A 20,339-nucleotide genomic window follows, 5' to 3' on the forward strand; every position below is an offset into this window, starting at 1 on the left:
GTATCGGGATAGAATGAAGACGGTATTAGAGTTTTGTCTTGTCTTCTACGAATTACATAACCTATTTTGTCTGGGCGGCAGCTGTTGACTTTTTATTCTGGAAGAGCATGGGGATGGCAAATGCTTATTTTTTCTGACGGACCCTGAGATAGCTATTTCACATTTCCAAATATGACCAAAATCACAAAAGTAGGCTGAGGGACGGCGAGTCTCACCGTTGGAGATTCACATAAATTGGAAGAAAAGAGCTCCCTCACGGGAAAAATCATTGTTTCAAATTAACTAGTATCTCCGAAGGAAGTAGGCCCATAGTTAAGGTCAATCTCTATATCTGTTTCGAGATTAAAGATTACAAATATTATTACTTACTTTTTGCTAAATCTATAAAACAATTATTGCTTCGGCATGGCGAGTCTCACCGCATAAGAATCCCATAATGATCTGGAAGAAAAGAGCTCCGTGGTACGGAAAAATCATTGTTTCAAATTAATTGGAAACTTTAGGGGAAGTAGGCCCATGCCGATGAGTCATTAAAAAAAACCTTGTTTTTTTCATCCCGACTCCGGGAGGATTGTAACCTCCGAGTCCGATTACATTAACTGTTTCCAATATATAGGGGAGAGAGGGTAACAGTGGATCAGCAGGAACTATGAAACATTCGCAATAAAATCATAATGCATGATCAGAATCATCTCATTCTCTCATATTTCACGATTTCTAATTCTTTACACGTGTTGCTATATTTTGGAAGAGATCTGATAACTGTATCTCTTTTAATGGATATTTGTTTGTTTTGTGATAGCCAGAGTAAATTTGCAATGAAAAACATTATTCCATCTTTATGAGTTACCATTCATTGAATAAATGTTTAGTCTATTGCTATTTATAGCAAATTTTATGCTCAACATATGCCGCGAACAAAGTTTTTTGGTAACTTCTCATGGTTCTGTGTAATTTCACAATTTTCATGAATAGACCCATTGGGTAACTGTGGAACGAAGGCGTATGGGGAACAGCGATAATTTTTTGTTTTTGTGGTCTGTCTCAAAATGTGAATGGGTTCCGATTTTCAACAGTAAATACTACTCATATAGTGCAAAATTAGTAAATTTGGGCAAGTTTTGTAGAAATTGTCTCTTATTTCAGGATTGCAGCTGATATGTATATATGGTGGTTCAATGTTACGCGATGCTATAGTGGATTCTTTCGTAAACAAACGATTTTCGCCTCAATATAACTTTAATTCAAAGCGTTAGGATCATTCTTCGTCAAAACAAAAGAATAAAATTTATAAGTAGAATATTTCACTATAGACGACACCGTGTTTCATAGTTCCTACCCATGGGGCACACTGATACATTTTACCACCGACTGTTTATTATCCAAAAAATGTTATTTCCCGTGAATTTTACCAGCTGGAAAAAATATATGTATTAGTTAACAACAGAGTGGCACTATGTATCACTTTTGATTACACAAATAACAAGTATTATCATCAAAATTAAATTGTAGAAAAAATGTGTTTCATTGTTACCCTCTCTCCCCTACGTGCACAATTGGATTAAAAAACACATGTAAATAAATCTATTGATGAATCTTATCCTCTATTTCTTAGCTAAACAGAAAATTATTTAAATTATCATTACTATAGTATTAAACTAGCTTAAACACTAATATTAACATTTCCTATTCCAACATGGTGTCAGAATTTGTCCCATTAAATAAAGGCAAATGAATTAAAACAAATGAATTAAATTTATATTAAATTACTTAAGACTATGAATATACCCTATTATTAAATTTAAAATCAAATTTGAACTTGCTATAAAATGTTCCCATACCCCTTGACGCCATAATCCTAACTCTTTGACATTTCCCTGAGTCCCACTACGCAACGGATATTCTCCTGTCATTCGGCACCGACTTTCACATTCAGGACATCAATAAAGATAAAAACGGATGGAAGCGATGGATCAGGCCTCATTTTCGTAACAAAAGTTAAGCAATATAAAGTGTGCATATTAAAATTAAAATAATTATTCCAGTGACAAAAGTGACACGTGAAAGCAGAAGCCGACCGACCGACAACCCTGCACTGGGAGAGTTCGATTGTATGCACGGTGGCCTCAGCTCTACATAGTCGACTAGTTGGCCCAATCCGGGTGTGGACCGAGCCCGACCGGTTTCTTTCGTCGACGACGAAACAATCGATCCTGCGACCAACATCAAGGAAAGGTACAACCTTCCCATCGGCTGCAATTGAATTTTTTATTGATTGGACTTCCGGTTCCGGAGTTACGAGTTGAAGAGTGCAATCACACAGCAAATTCCCATATAAAGTGAAATGAAAAATTTTCAAAATCAAATTTGTATTTTTGATGCCAAATGACTTTATAATGCATGAAACATTGAGATTTGATGTAAACTCGAAAAAATAATGTTTGACAAAAATTGATTTTTTTGGACTTTAGTACATTTTTGCCTTTCTCATATACAAAGGTTATGCAATCACTCTAAAAGTCGTCAATCATACCGACCCGGAGGGTGTATCCAGTGAGGGGTTGCTACTTTAAAATTAAAACTAGTTTAAAATTTCTTAACAAGTTGAAAATTTTTGGCAGGACCCGGACCTCCCGGATCTTTCTCCATGATCCGCCGCTGGTTTCAAGCGATGTTTCAGTATCACATAGTATCTCAAGATCGTGGCTGTCGATCCATTGTACGTATGTGCAAATCGTACTGGACATGTAATATTCATTTCCACCATTGTATTGAATATAACCAGCTATGGAATCGTAGTTTGGACAAATGAGAAAAGCACAATGCACCACTAGGTGGACTAAAACAGGTTTTTATTTTGGGAATGCGTCGAGTTGAGATGAAAACGTAATATGATTAATAACGAGGATAACACTTTCCGAATATAGAGAGAAATTTATGAAAAATGACGATTTCCATTCGATTCTAGCAGGTTCTTATCGATTTTGATGAGAATTTGATTTTTGTTGCATGACCAATTATATGTATAGGTAAAATGTTCAAAAACAGTAATTTAAGGCCAAGATAACATCATTTTGAAACCGCCAATTTCGGAGGTTTAGTATCTTCGATGAGTTTTACAAACGTTAAACAGCGCATCATTTGATAAAATAATTTTGACGGTATATCGTCCAAGAAGTATTTATGGTGAATTTTCTCAGGTTAATATTCATGACTACAATAAAGTCTCAACAAATTCGCTAAAGACACGAACTCTGTTACTATTTTCTGAAAAATTAATTCTGCATAATTTTAAAACTTCAAAAATTACGGTTTCGGAATTATGCCGTTTGGACAGTAAGATCGATTTTCACCAAACCCCAACCAATTGTAAAATTGGTATTGTAAAAAAACGTAAGGGCGATACTTCAATGCTGATAGGTGGGACCGAAAAAGTAAACAATCGCCAAAGGGGAGATACTATCATTTTGTCAATTTCAATAGCAAACACAAATTTTAATTTAATAATTTCAAATACTTCATGAAGTTTTGGGTTTCGATCACTGAATCATGCAATCTAGGATGTAAAAAACACAATAGTTCTTAAATAGGAAATAAAACCAAGTCTGGAAATATTCACTGTTGATTTTCTTTGAATGGTGTCACTGCTAGTATCGCTTTTTTTCAAGAAAAAGCGTTGATATCTTAATTCTCAGTCGCGTTGGAAATTTGAGTAAAGTATAAACTTCAAATCGATTACAAAAAAAATCAATTTTTTTGGCTCAGTACAATATACATAACCCCTTTAGGAAAATTCAGTTTTCCCACCACAATGCATTTATTGAGGAATTTAGATATTTTATTAACATAGCATTGGCAATAATTCGTTTGTATGTCTATTTTATGGGCCATTTTTTCGCTTTCCCATTGATTTGGTTTGAGATTTCTAGCACTGATGTTGTCCTATGCTGATTTGAGCGATTCTCTGAGTCCTGCCACTATCCCAGGTAGCATGTGTTATCAAAAACATCGCGAAGCATCAAGTTCTAAATGTTCTTAAACGATATAATATCCGAAGAGAGTGATAAGAGTTAGAAGAAATGTCTCATCACACTGTTAGGTGGATTAAAAGCGTTTTTCAAACAGATACTCAGTCCAGTGGCGGACTAATGCAATTTTCTGACATAGTGGACTTAATTTTCACAGCTTTCAATGTTACTGATCCTCTTAAAAGCATTCTAATACGTTTTCTCCCTACAGTGCAAACATTTTTGAAGCAGTTGACTGCTAAATGGCCCCTCCTTGCAGCGATCGTATCCTTCGATGGCTTAGTCATCGAACGAGGTCACCGATTTGATCACTGTTCTACAGTGGAACAGCAGAAGTATCCTCCCGAAAATCGATTCCGTCAAATTTTTACTAAACAGTTTAAAATGTGATGTTTTCGCATTATGTGAAACTTGGTTAACTTCCGATATAAATCTCAACTTCCACGACTTTAATATAATTCGTCTGGATCGAGAATTGGTGATGGTCAAGTTATAATCACAGGTAAAGACCTTTGCATTGCTTCCATCTACATTCCTCCTAGAGCCTCTGTTGGGCACCGAACTCTTTGTAATATCACGGAATCCTTACCGGCACCGCGGCTAGTTCTGGGAGACTATAACTCGCACGGTACGGTATGGGGCTGTCTTCATGATGATAATAGATCAACATTAATCCAAGATCTTTGCGACAATTTCAACAAGGGAGAAATGACCTCACACGGAACATTGATTGGAAGTGTTACGCGACCGCGATATCCGTTAAAATCGAATCCACTCAAGAACTTCCTCCGGAGGAAGAGTACAGGTTTTTGGCTAGCTTGATTCTCGACAGTGCGAATCAAGCTCAGACTAAACCAGTACCCAGCGCGAATACCCATGCACGGTCTCCCACCCCGTGGTGGGACAAAGACTGCTCAGAGAGGTACGCGGACAAGTTTACTGCATATAAGGGCTTCCGGGAAGACGGGTTACCCGCTAGCTATCGCGTCGTTAGAAATATACTATACGTGTCGTTAGAAAGGCGAATGAAAGCCAAAAAACGCAGCTATTGGCGCCGGTTCGCCGACGGGTTAACGAGAGAAACAGCGATGAGCACTCTTTGGGGTACGGCTCGACGTATGCGTAACCGAAACAGTACCAACGAGAACGTGGAATATTCAAACCGTTGGATATTCGCTTTCGCCAAGAAGATCTGTCCGGACTCTGTCCCGGTACAGAAAACGTGCCGCGCCGCGTCTCCTCCCGATACCGCGAACGAAACACCGTTTTCGATGGTGGAGTTCTCACTTGCTCTCTTATTATGCAACAATAACGCCCCAGGGTTAGATAGAATCAAATTCAACTTGCTGAAGAATTTGCCTGACACTGCAAAAAGGCGCATGTTGAATTTATTTAACAAGTTTCATGAGCGTTACATTGTCCCTCATGACTGGAGGCAAGTGAAGGACATCGTCATCCAAAAACCAGGAAAACCAGCCTCCGACCACAACTCGCATCGGCCGATTGCAATGCTGTAGTGTATTCGGAAGTTGTTCGAGAAAATGATCTTGTTTCGCCTCGACAATTGGGTTGAAGCAAATGGCTTACTGTCAGATACACAATGGCTTCCGCAAATGCAAAGGGACGAACGATTGCCTTGCGTTGCTTTCTACAGAAATCCAAATGGCCTATGCTAACAAAGTGCAGATGGCATCAGTCTTCTTGGATATTAAGGGGGCTTTTGACTCAGTTTCTATCAACATTCTGGTCAGCATGGTCTTTCACCAATTTTAAATAACTTTTTGCTAAACCTGTTGTCTGAAAAGCACATGCACTTTTCGCATGGCGATTTAACAACATCGCGATTCAGCTACATAAGTCTTCCACAGGGCTCATGTCTAAGTCCCCTGCTCTACAATTTTTACGTAAATGACATTGACGATTGTCTTGCCAATTCATGCACGCTAAGGCAACTTGCAGACGACGGGGCCCGATCAGAATGAAATAACATGATTATAACAGAACACAATTTTTGTAACATATTGTGTTATAAATTTGGTCTCGTTAGTAGTTAAAATAACAGAAATTTATAACAAGTAACAACGTGAGATAAATTTTTGAAATATTTCTGTTATGTGTTTCTGATCGGGGGTGGTCTCTAATACAGGGCCCAAAGCTGCCGACTTGCAAGGACCATTACAAAATACCTTAGACAATTTGTCTGCTTGGGCTCTTCAGCTGGGTATTGAGTTCTCCACGGAGAAAACTGAGTTAGTTGTCTTTTCTAGGAAGCGTGAACCGGCGCAACTCCAGCTTCTATTAATGGGTGCAACGATCAATCAGGTTTTCACATTTAAATATCTCGGGGTCTGGTTCGACTCTAAAGGTACCTGGGGATGTCACATTAGGTATCTGAAACAGAAATGCCAACAAAGGATCAATTTTCTCTGGACAATAACTGGAACATTGTGTGATGCCCACCCAGGAGACCTGATCAGGTTATACCAAACAACGATATTGTCGGTGATGGAGTACGGGTGTTTCTGTCTCCGCACCGCTGCGAACATACACTTCATCAAACTGGAGAGAATCCAGTATCGTTGCTTTCGCATTGCCTTGGGTTGCATGCACTCGACCCATGCGATCAGTCTCGAAGTTCTGGCGGGCGTTCTTCCGCTAAAAATCGATTTTGGGAACTCTCATATCGATTGCTCATCCGATGCGACATTCTGAACCCGTTGGTGATTGAAAACTTCGAGTGGCTCGTCGAGCTAAATTCTCAAACCCGATTTATGTCCTTGTACTTCGACTACATGGCACAGAACATTAATCCTTCTTCATATACTCCCAACCATGTTCGTTTCCTAGATACTTCTGATTCTACTGTATTCTTCGACACACCCATGAAGGAAGAGATTCATGGAATCCCGGACCAAATACGCCCGCAAGTGATCTCCAATATATTTTATAATAAATTCCGAGAAGTCGACTGTGACAAAATGGTTTACACTGACCGATCAAATCTCGATGGGTCCACTGGCTTCGGTATCTTCAACAATACTATCAACGCTTCATTAAAGCTCAATGATCCCGCTTCAGTTTACGTCGCAGAGTTAGCTGCAATTCAGTACACCCTTGGGATCATCGACACTCTGCCCACAGATCACTACTTCATCATTTCGGACAGCCTCAGCTCTATCGAGGCTCTTCGTGCGATGAAGCCCAAAAAACAATTCCCGTATTTTCTGGGGAAGATGCGGGAGTCCTTGTATACGTTATCTGAAAAATCTTATCAGATTACCTTTGTTTGGGTCCCCTATCATTGCTCTATCCCGGGCAATGAAAAGGCCGACTCATTGGCAAAGGTGGGCGCATCAAATGGTGACATATACGAAAGACCAATCTGCTTCAACGAATTTTTTAGTATTTGTCGTCAGAGGACACTCAACAGTTGGCAAACCTCGTGGAGCAATGGTGAACTTGGACGATGGCTACATTCCATTATCCCAAAGGTATCAACGAAGCCTTGGTTCAGGGGGATGGATGTGGGTCGGGATTTTATTCGTGTAATGTCCCGACATATGTCCAACCACTACACCTTAAATGCGCATTTACGGCGTATTGGGCTTGCGGAGAGTAGTCTGTGCGCTTGTGACGAGGGCTATCACGACATCGAGCACGTTGTCTGGGTATTTGGATGCCAGGTCTCAGTTAAAGGATTCCCTTCGGGCCCGAGGTAGACCACCCAATGTCCCAGTCCGAGATATGCTGGAAAATCGTGATTTCCCCTATATGTCCCTTATTTATACTTTCATTAAAACGATAAATATCCCAATTTACCCCTCTCTTTTTATTTCTCGTTTTTAGAAGTTTCTTCCTGCCTTGTGGAACCGATCGCCTCCAGACTGCCACTATGTAACCGCCGTCGCCCTTACCACTACGGAAACTGAAGCGAGAGCGATTCGAGGTCCGATGACTTTTGAAGGATTCCCCGCGGGTCCGAAGAATACCATCCGCCAATCCGACCTACTAGACTGAGGCGCTAATTTGATTCGCTGATCTCCCGTTTGCCCGAAAGTTGCAAGTTTTGCTCTTCTCTCCCGGTCACCATCTACGCCTTCTCTCCCCTGCCCTTGATACAACTACTTCTACACCGATTTTGGAAATGACCAAGCATAAGTCTCCGATAAAAAAATCAAATTTGTATTCCGTATTCCTAGTTTTAAGAATGTTGTAATTTCTACTCTTTGTTAAAACTATTGTCCCCCATCTTGTAAATAGAATTGTATCCCTAGTTTTAAAACACATGTGAAGTTTTTCATAAATATTTGTTCCCCCTTTTGTGTACAAAACTATATTGTTAGTTTTAAGAGAACTGTAAATATTTCCTAAAAAACTATTACTATTGAATTCCTTGTTTTGAAATTTTTGCCCCCTCTCTTGGATATAGAATCTTTTTTCTAGTCTTAAGATAGCTGTAAAATTTTTCTCTTTTATAAAAAAATATTTCAACATTGTAACCTCCTAGTTTTAAGATATTCAAAATGTAAAAACAAAAGAATGTGGCACCGCCAAGCTAACGCATTTGTGCCTATCAAATAAACGAAATGAATAAAAGAAATAGATATTTTTGAAATTTAAAAAATAAATGATATCGAATCAAGCTAAAAATTCCTGTGAAAAAGACACTATAAATTGTCGAATCGTCGGAAAACATAAACATACATCGTTTGTGCTGCAGTACATGAATGAAATAGCCGAAAATCCATTGAAAAATACATCAAAACAGTCGACAGGCTTAATTGGTAAAAGACAAAAATATATATTCCTCTTATGTTTATGTGAATCATAAGATGCTCGTATGAAACTCAATCGAGTAACGTATGCTATACCCAATAAAGTCGTATTTTTTCATAGTCAGCAACGAAAGTCTGCTCAGCTTTTTAGCTTCGCCGGTTCGTCAATATTGTACCACACAATCTTGAGACGAGGGTGGGAACGTACATCCGACTGACGGTTGAAGCGATGACGATGATATCGAGTTGGTTGATACCTGCACAATTAGGGTAGATTGTTAGCGAGTTACAGAGGATAGCCTAGAACAATGTTTCAATAGCCTACCACTTGTCGGCATGTTTTAACCCGCCTAGTCGCCATTTCGTTTACTGGATGAGCTCGTGTATTTGGGCTCACTAATGACCGCCAATAATGACACCAACAGAGAAATTTAGAAAAGTATTCTAGCAGGTGAACATTGTTACTTTGGGCTTGGAAGAACCCTTCGATCAACGAAGGTATGACACCGAATGAAGTTAATCTTCTACAAATCGCTCATTGGACCGGTTGTCTTCTACGGTCAAAAAACCTGGAGCATGCTGGCGGGAGATGAACGCGTTCTCAGTGATTTCGAATGCAACGTGTTGAGTTTCTAGAGTTTACCGAGTTGTTCACCATTCTGAAAACATGCAGCCGCGCTGAGCGAACAATAGGTGGTTCTCCAAGCTACTGTTGCAATTCGTTGTTCATACGCCGTTTCCGCATTCCGTCTTTCATATGCATCCCATCGTAGTACTTCCAAAATTATTATTTAAATATTAAAAATGAAATATTTTTTTATATTAAATTGGTCACCACCAATCATTTTTTTTAATTCAATTAATTTTGGTTTGGGGGGGGGTTGACCCCGAACCCCCCTCCCCCCTGGCTACGCCACTGTACCAACCATGTCCTTTGTCTCAGCAAATAGGTAGAATGCTCTTTTTTCAAATCCGAGCAACACTCCCAATCTAGCCAGAGTGGACGCTCGGGAAAAGTATTTTGAACGCGAGGGGAGGGCAGGGTCTGCAATGTCTGAATTTGTATTACGTGGTTAATGGAAGACCCCCAGATTGAAACGAATGTTGCACCCAGCAGTAAATCATAGATTTCTTTATTCACAGCTGCTGTGACTCGCTGGAAGTGTATGGTGAATTACCTTGCGATTACATCGTTTCCATGCATGTGGGGTGTATACATAGATTTTTAATTTTCAAAAAATTATATCTCCGAAACCTCTAGATCTTGTTCAAAAAAATGTTTGGAGATACTGTGTAGAATTGAATGATCTTTCAAATAAAAATATAAAAGTATGGAGTATTCAAGGACCCTCGCAGTGAAAATCAAGAAAAAGCATTTAATGCGTATTTTGTTCGTACAAAACTCAATATATTTTAAAGTTAATATTTTTTCTTGAAACTCCACTTAGGTACCTTTCATTTGATCTATAACCCACGGAAATCGGTTGAGCGATTCACAAATTATGAATTTAAAAAAAATTAAACTTTTGAAAATCCACTCAGTCTAACGTGGAAAGGGACACCCTAATGACGAAACAAAAAACCTGTTTTAATCCACCTAGAGGTGCAATTGTGCCTTTCTCATTTCTCCAAACTATGATTTAATAGCTGATTCGTACAATATAACATTATGGAAATGTCTTTCATTCTTATTACATTTGGTAAGTATATATAAGAGCACCTTTTTGCAGTTGATTAAATCGGTCTAGCCATTTTCGAGAAACCAATATAACCGTTATTCTGAATTTGGATGCCTTCGGATCCGTCGATGGCCAGTGTGGCCAAAGAAACTTTGAATGACTATTGGTGACCTAGATCTACAAATTCAACAGTTGTGTTCACATTTTGGAAAAAAATCACCTTTTTACATTCATCGCAGAATTCGTTGGAATCGGGATTTGCTGCGTGATCGTACGTATCACCCTGTAATTCAGGAACCAGAACTCGGATCCACACAAAATTCAACAGCAGCTGATGGACACTTCATTTAAAATCAAGTTTGTTAAAATCAGTTCATTCATCTCCGAGAAACCGATGTGGACATTTTGTTAACAAATCCGTACATACACACACATACATACATACATACACACACATACATACACACATACATACACACAGATATTTTGCGATCTCGGCGAACTGAGTCGAATGTTATATGAGACTCGCCCCTTTAGGCTTCGGTTAGAAAGTCGGTTTTTGGAGCAATTGCATAACCTTTCTATATAAGAAAGGCAAAAGAATAATATTTAATTAGCTTAATAAGCATGAGTTCACTGTTATCTTCATGTGATTATAATTTGGAAAGGTTGGTGGAATGGGTTTGAACGTGTAGGGAATGGGGGGTTAGTAGAGTGGGAGTGGAGGATGCGTCAGAAATCCTTCATCTTATTTCGGTATACGGGGTGGATGAAGGAAATGCGGCCGTGAGAGTGGTCCAAGGGGAGGGGAGTGATGAAGGAGGGAGGTGTAAGCGCAAGGCGGGGGGAGGAGGGGCGGCAACGCAATACTCAACTGCATATTTTGCCTTCCATTTGAGACTTGGTTTGAGAAAATCGGTTCAGTCATCACCGAAGAACCAATGTGACTTTAATTGTGGAATATGACCGCAATTCCGGACTTCCGGAATCGTCGATAGTGGACAATATATTCAAAGAATGTTTGATTGGCAATCAGTGATCTAGATCTGCGATTAGAAGTAATTTGGTGACCATTTCAATAGTTTTTAGCCTCTGAGGTATTACGATTGTACCGATTTATATGGGAAATTCCAGTGTATCCTTACTAACACCCCTGTAACTCTGGAAGCAAGAGTCAGAACCGAATGAAATTCAGCAGCAGTCAATGGTATTACTGCACCTTTCATTTGAAATCAAGTTTGTAAAAATCGGTAGAGAATTCGTTGGGGAATGGTTGTGATATTAGCTTAGCAACTTGGCGGGTTCCCCGGGGGCGTCATGAACCGTCATTGGTGGCCAATGTGGTCAAAGCTGCTTTGATTGATCATTAGTGATCCAGACCCGCTAACTAGAGTAATGTTACATCAATTTTAATAGGTTTTACATCATTTGAACTTCATGGTGGTACCAGTTTATATGATAATTTGCTGTGTGACCGCACTCTTCAACCCGTAATTCCGGAACCGGAAGTCGGATCAACTAAAAATTCAACAGCAGCTTATGGGAGCGTTATACCTTTCAGATGAAACTGAGTTTGCGAAAATCGGTTCAGTCATCTCTGAGAAAATTGTGTGAGTTTAAATGACACACACACATACACACACATGCACTCACACATACATACACACAGACATTTGCCGATCTCGACGAACTGAATCGAATGATGTATGACACTCGGTCCTCCGGGCCTCGGTTAAAAAGTCGATTTTTACAGTGATTGCATAGCCTTTCTTTATATGAGAAAGGCAAAAATATATATCTAACATTTTTCGATAAGGAACGATTCTACCAAATATTGTAGAATTCTGAGAGTTCGTATAACTTTGTTTCATGAAATTACTGCATATTTATATATATTTATATATATATATATATATATATATATATATATATATATATATATATATATATATATATATATATATATATATATATATATATATATATATATATATATATATATATATATATATATATATATATATATATATATATATATATATATATATATATATATATATATATATATATATATATATATATATATATATATATATATATATATATATATATATATATATATATATATATATATATATATATATATATATATATATATATATATATATATATATATATATATATATATATATATATATATATATATATATATATATATATATATATATATATATATATATATATATATATATATATATATATATATATATATATATGTGTGTGTGTGTGTGTGTGTGTGTGTGTGTTCTTGCAAAACGAAAAATGGTACCAACGCGCCACCTATATCTCAGCGGCGCATGCAAACAACCAATGGCTCCATCGTTCATCGATCGTTTCATCGATGCCCAAACCGTGGTAGCTATCTTCTGCAACCAGCTCCCGGTTTAAACATATAAATGGGGGCGCCGTCCGTGGTCGCGCCTCTTAGTCATCAGCTGATAGCAGACTTAAAATCGATCAGCAGTAAAAACAGTTAGAAGTCAGTTTGAGTACGCGAATTAAATTCAATCCGTAAGATTAATCATAATTAAGTTGAGTAATATAGTGTATTTAAGAATAAAGTGGTTAATTAGAAATATAAGTGAGTTATTAGTGAAGAATAAATAGCGCTTTCTTGCCTTGTTCGTCGTCGAATCGCCGAAGATCATCGCTGCGTGGAAAACGGGATTGTAGCATTGACAGATATTCCAAATGCCATCGTTTCCACAGCTGTTGGAACATTTTTTGAATTTGTTGCCACTGTCGAAGCCGGTTGAAAGGAATGTTGGTGACATCTATGTCCGGGACAGGCTTCAACGCAGCTCCAGTGAGAAAATGACCTGGTGTGAGTGAACTTCTGCACCCTGTTATCCAGTATCGTAAGCGAAGAAGGTTAAGCAGAAGTTGGGGTGCTGCATGTAAATTCTTCTCGTGATAGTGGCGAACGAGTAGGATGGAGAAGTGATGAAAAGCCGGAAGAAGAATCTGATGTTTGCTGTCATACTGCTGATTGGCCTTCCCCAATCTACCGCCAATGCGAATCAGCTGATCTGCGCCGATAAAGGGATGAAACCAACGGATGCGAGATTTTGCTGATACAGTCTGTGCTTGTTGGAGGGCCTTGTACTCGTTGCTGAAGCTTTGCTGTTGGATGAGTCTGATGATCGTCGCTTCTGCTTCCTTCTGCTCGTCGACTGTGAGATGTACTGATTCCGCTTGTGCTGTAGAAGTTTTCCGACAGTTCTGAAGAAATCGTCGACAGTAAGCGGCTACTCGGACCATATGCTGGAAGTTGGAGAATGTTTCAACGAACTGGTCGACGAATGAGGGTTCAACGGCGGCGGAAGTTACTGCTGCTGGTACTTTTCGTGCTTCCACGAGGACTTCAGGAGGCTGATTAGCGTTCGGTTGTTGAATTGGCCAGTCGCGTTGGTCGCTCTGCAGCCATTGAGATCCTTGCCACCAAAGATCGTTTTGTAGTAGGGTTTCTGCGGGTGTTCCTCTGGAAATGTGGTCTGCTGGGTTTTGCTGGCCTGCTACGTGGTTCCAAGAGCAGTTTTGCGTGGCGGTCTGAATTTTGGAGACTCGATTGGCCACGAACGTTGTCCAGGTCGACGGAGAAGAATTTAGCCAACTCAGCACGATGGTAGAATCGACCCAAAAGAACGTTTCAGTGTGCATTTGGAGCGATGACGTCACCTTCTCGTAGAGTTCAGCAGACAGAAGGGCACCGCAGAGCTCGAGTCGGGGAATGCTTTGTTTTTTCAGGGGTGCGACCTTCGACTTCGCAGTAAGCAGACAAACTTTGACTGCACTAGAGGCATCTGTAGAGCGGACGTAGACACACGAGCCGTATGCGTGTTCTGAGGCGTCGAAGAAGAAATGCTGCTGGACTGATACGGGATTGGAGAGAAGAATGCAACGGTTGATGCGCAAATCGTTCAGCCGATTGAGTTGCGATTGGTACTCTTGCCAGCGTTCTTTGATGGCGGTCGGTAGTTCGTTGTCCCAGCTCCAAATCTTGCCGTCGTCGTCCTTCAAGGTCCAGAGAGTCTGCATGAACATTTTGGCGGTAGTTACGACGGGTCCGACAAGTCCAAGCGGATCAAACAACCGTGCGATATATGACAGTGCGATGCGTTTCGTAAGCGGTGCATCTGTTGTTGACGGAGGAAGCTGAATTTTGTAGCGGAGCTGGTCGGTGTACGGTTCCCAGTGCAGTCCAAGCGTTTTTATGCACGGATCTCGGTCTAGGTCGACCGCCTCTTGTACAGCACGATTTTCTGCAGGGACATCCTCCACTACTGCTTCTTCATTGGATGCCCATTTGCGGAGTTCGAAACCGCCCTTGAGTAACAGCGCGTCGAGCTGCTTGCGTAAAGCGGTTGTTTCTGCTATGTTGCGTCCACCAGAAAACAGATCGTCGACGTAGAAATCCTTGCGTAGAACTTCAGCTGCTTCGGGGTACTCGTCGCGTTCGTCGTCGGCTAGTTGCTGGAGAACTCTCGTTGCAAGGTACGGTGCGCTGGCTGTGCCGTATGTTACGGTCTTTAGTTCAAAAGTTTCCATCGAAGTGTGGGGGAAACTCGCCAAACAATTCGCTGCAGTGGAGTGTCCTGCTCGTCTACCAGGACTTGGCGGTACATCTGCTTGATGTCGGCGATCAGCATGACTGGGTGTGTTCGGGCTCGCATTATAATTGATCGCAGGTCTTCTTGCACGGTTGGTCCAACCAGAAGCGCGTCGTTCAGCGGTGGTCCGTTGGGGGTTTCGCACGACGCGTCAAAAACTACCCTCAGTTTGGTCGTCGTGCTATCTTCGCGCACTACAGCGTGATGCGGAAGATGGTAGCATGGAGTCGGAGGATTTTCGTAGTCCGTTATGCGCTGCATGTGCCCTAGCGCGTGATATTCCTCGACAAAGACTCGATACTGTTGATGTAGGTTGGGATTGCGGACTAGACGACCTTCTAGCTGGTGAAAACGACGTAGAGCGGTACGACGGTTGTCGACGAGGCTAGACAACACATCCTGCTTCAGTGGCAGTCGAACTATGTATCGACCTTCGGTGTTGCGGGTTACCGTGCGACGGAAGTGTTCCTCGCAGGCGGCTTCTTCGACGGAATAGCACGGAGAGGCGTTGTCTTCCTCGATGGACCAAAACCTTTCCATTAGACGGTGCACGTCGTTGACGGTGGCGACATTTGCGATGATTGGAGCAATCGGTTGACCATGAGAAGACCTTCCCGACACTACCCAGCCAAGAACGGAGTTCACAAGTACCGGAAGGTTATCGCCAAGCGGAATTCGACCAGAGACCTTGAACAAATCGAAGAAAATTTCTGCTCCCAAGATGAGATCGATTTGGTTGGTGCTGCAGAGTGACGGATCAGCTAGCTGTATACTCGGCGGAATCTCCCAGGCCAAAGTTTCAACAGATGTCGACGACAGATCGATGGTATTTTTGGGAAGAACTAGAAATTCCAAGCTAGTCGAATACCTTCCTGTACGAGAGCGAATTGTGGTTGACAATTTGTGCCTAGCATGCGTCGACTATTGACCGATGCCAGCAATCGGAAGATGGACCTTCTTCCGTTGCGCTTTGATTCGCTGGGAGAATGATTCGGTAACGAAACAGCATTCGCTACCGGAATCTAGCAGCGCACGTGCTGTGTGCTCGCTTCCACTGTCGTCGACATCGATGACTACAGCAGTAGCAAGTAGAATTGCCTTCCGTCCTTGACTAACGGATGCGAAGCTGGCAGGCTCGATGGTGGCTGACACAGATGCAGTGGGTGGATTGCTGGTAGATGCAGCAGGCGTAGACCTTTCATCTGTGTAGTTGGTTGTCTTCTGACGTGAGCTGGTTGGTTGTTGACTGGAACAAAGCTGAGTATGATGCTTGCCCCGACACTTGCGGCAGGTACTCGTTGCCGAACAGTCCTTCGCTTGATGACCCTTCCGTAAGCAGTTCCGACAGAGATGATTGCGACGAACTTCCTTCTCCTTGTCTTCTGAACTCATCTTGGAAAACGTAGCGCATTGATAAAGGGGATGATGATCGTTGCAGATGATGCACTTCCTTGCGTTGAACGGGGCTGTATTGTGACTAGCGACTGGTCGTTGAGATGGCTTTTTCACTTGGCCGGAAACACCGTATATATATATATATATATATATATATATATATATATATATATATATATATATATATATATATATATATATATATATATATATATATATATATATATATATATATATATATATATATATATATATATATATATATTATATATATATATATATATATATATATATATATATTATATATATATATATATATATATATATATATATATATATATATATATATATATATATATATATATATATATATATATATATATATATATATATATATATATATATATATATATATATATATATATATATATATATATATATATATATATATATATATATATATATATATATATATATATATATATATATATATATATAATATATATATATATATATATATATATATATATATATATATATATATATATATATATATATATATATATATATATATATATATATATATATATATATATATATATATATATATATATATATATATATATATATATATATATATATATATATATATATATATATATATATATATATATATATATATATATATATATATATATATATACAACCAACTACACAGATGAAAGGTCTACGCCTGCTGCATCTACCAGCAATCCACCCACTGCATCTGTGTCAGCCACCATCGAGCCTGCCAGCTTCGCATCCGTAAGTCAAGGACTGAAGGCTTCGACGGAATAGCACGGAGAGGCGTTGTCTTCCTCGATGGACCAAAACCTTTCCATTAGACGGTGCACGTCGTTGACGGTGGCGACATTTGCGATGATTGGAGCAATCGGTTGACCATGAGAAGACCTTCCCGACACTACCCAGCCAAGAACGGAGTTCACAAGTACCGGAAGGTTATCGCCAAGCGGAATTCGACCAGAGACCTTGAACAAATCGAAGAAAATTTCTGCTCCCAAGATGAGATCGATTTGGTTGGTGCTGCAGAGTGACGGATCAGCTAGCTGTATACTCGGCGGAATCTCCCAGGCCAAAGTTTCAACAGATGTCGACGACAGATCGGTGGTATTTTTGGGAAGAACTAGAAATTCCAAGCTAGTCGAATACCTTCCTGTACGAGAGCGAATTGTGGTTGACAATTTGTGCCTAGCATGCGTCGACTATTGACCGATGCCAGCAATCGGAAGATGGACCTTCTTCCGTTGCGCTTTGATTCGCTGGGAGAATGATTCGGTAACGAAACAGCATTCGCTACCGGAATCTAGCAGCGCACGTGCTGTGTGCTCGCTTCCACTGTCGTCGACATCGATGACTACAGCAGTAGCAAAGAAAGGTCTACGCCTGCTGCATCTACCAGCAATCCACCCACTGCATCTGTGTCAGCCACCATCGAGCCTGCCAGCTTCGCATCCGTAAGTCAAGGACTGAAGGCAATTCTACTTGCTACTGCTGTAGTCATCGATGTCGACGACAGTGGAAGCGAGCACACAGCACGTGCGCTGCTAGATTCCGGTAGCGAATGCTGTTTCGTTACCGAATCATTCTCCCAGCGAATCAAAGCGCAACGGAAGAAGGTCCATCTTCCGATTGCTGGCATCGGTCAATAGTCGACGCATGCTAGGCACAAATTGTCAACCACAATTCGCTCTCGCACAGGAAGGTATTCGACTAGCTTGGAATTTCTAGTTCTTCCCAAAAATACCATCGATCTGTCGTCGACATCTGTTGAAACTTTGGCCTGGGAGATTCCGCCGAGTATACAGCTAGCTGATCCGTCACTCTGCAGCACCAACCAAATCGATCTCATCTTGGGAGCAGAAATTTTCTTCGATTTGTTCAAGGTCTCTGGTCGAATTCCGCTTGGCGATAACCTTCCGGTACTTGTGAACTCCGTTCTTGGCTGGGTAGTGTCGGGAAGGTCTTCTCATGGTCAACCGATTGCTCCAATCATCGCAAATGTCGCTACCGTCAACGACGTGCACCGTCTAATGGAAAGGTTTTGGTCCATCGAGGAAGACAACGCCTCTCCGTGCTATTCCGTCGAAGAAGCCGCCTGCGAGGAACACTTCCGTCGCACGGTAACCCGCAACACCGAAGGTCGATACATAGTTCGACTGCCACTGAAGCATATATATATATATATATATATATATATATATATATATATATATATATATATATATATATATATATATATATATATATATATATATATATATATATATATATATATATATATATATATATATATATATATATATATATATATATATGTTCGTGCAAAACAAAAAATGGTACCAACGCGCCACCTATATCTCAGCGGCGCATGCAAACGACCAATGGCTCCCAAACCGTGGTAGCTATCTTCTGCAACCAGCTCCCGGTTTAAACATATAAAAAAGGGCGCCGTCCGTGGTCGCGCCTCTTAGTCATCAGCTGATAGCAGACGTCAAATCGATCAGCAGTAAAAACAGTTAGAAGTCAGTTTGAGTACGCGAATTAAATTCAACCCGTAAGATTAATCATAATTAAGTTGAGTAATATAGTGTATTTAAGAATAAAATGGTTAATTAGAAATATAAGTGAGTGATTAGTGAAGAATAAATAGCGCTTTCTTACCTTGTTCGTCGTCGAATCGCCGAAGTTCATCGCTGCGTGGAAAAAGCTCTTTTCGCTGGTTACCTGTAAGGAAAAAGGACATTTTTTAACCACTTACCGTTCCGCTGTGCCACTTCGGATTGTTCCTGTAAGTTTGCTCAACTATATCCCGCTCTCCGTGTGCTATACGACATTGGTCCTTCGATCCGGATTAGCGTCGAACTCCGCTTGTCCGCCATCGCGACGCTCGACTGACGCCACTACGTCCGCCATCCCTGACGCTTGTCGGGAACGCCATCGCGACCTGTTCTGCAGAATAGTTCCTTTGTTCTGAAGGAAGACGCTGCTTCTAATCAATTGTTGGGAACGACTTCGACCGCTGCTGCAACTGCTGGAGGAAATATTATAATTACAAGACATTGTCATTGCCTTGCCAAGGTAATTGAGGTTCCAATACCAGATAATCTTCCTCTTTGAGCTGCGCAGTCTTCTGTTTTCAGAACCCGTTCGACATCGTGCCTCCGCTGGAAATCATTGGCACCTGCTCGTGACGTTGTGTCTGCGTCAAATCCGTTTGCTAGTTTCATTGTTGGACTGTTCCTGGCTGCTACGATCCAAGTCAACGACCCTATACGAATAAGGAAGGCTGCTGCTTTAATTGATACAAGGCAATTAATTGGCTATCAAAGGTAATTAGGGTTCCATAACCATTTATCCTCTCCGTTTGTGCTACGCGGTCTTTTGTGTTACAGATCCGTCTCGCTGCCGATATGTCTGTTGAACGTCGCATTAGAGGCCTCAAGCTGCGACAGAAGAGCCTGCTGACGTCATTCAACGCGATCAAGCAATTCGTAGATGAGTACGATGATGACGACAGTGATGCAAATGAAGTTCCTGTGCGCCTGGAGAGCCTGATTAAGCTCTGGGCAGATTTAAATGCGGTCCAGATGGAACTGGAGTCCATCGACGAAGGAAATCTGGACGAGCAACTGAAGCAGCGGACCGAGTATGAATCGGAATACTATCGGGTCAAAGGGTTTCTGCTGGCCAAGAATAAAAGTTTTAACCCGAACGTCACTAATACTCTCTCAA

General features: G+C 40.6%; 1 protein-coding gene across 2 annotated transcripts in view; it reads right to left on the minus strand.

Moving 5' to 3' along the window:
* The window catches only part of LOC131682938 (transcription factor HNF-4 homolog), a 442,320-nt gene that overhangs the window by 172,081 nt on the left and 249,900 nt on the right, over positions 1-20,339 (minus strand). The window lies entirely within an intron of this gene.

This window comes from Topomyia yanbarensis, chromosome 2, assembly GCF_030247195.1.
Source record: "Topomyia yanbarensis strain Yona2022 chromosome 2, ASM3024719v1, whole genome shotgun sequence".
Lineage (NCBI taxonomy): Eukaryota > Metazoa > Arthropoda > Insecta > Diptera > Culicidae > Topomyia > Topomyia yanbarensis.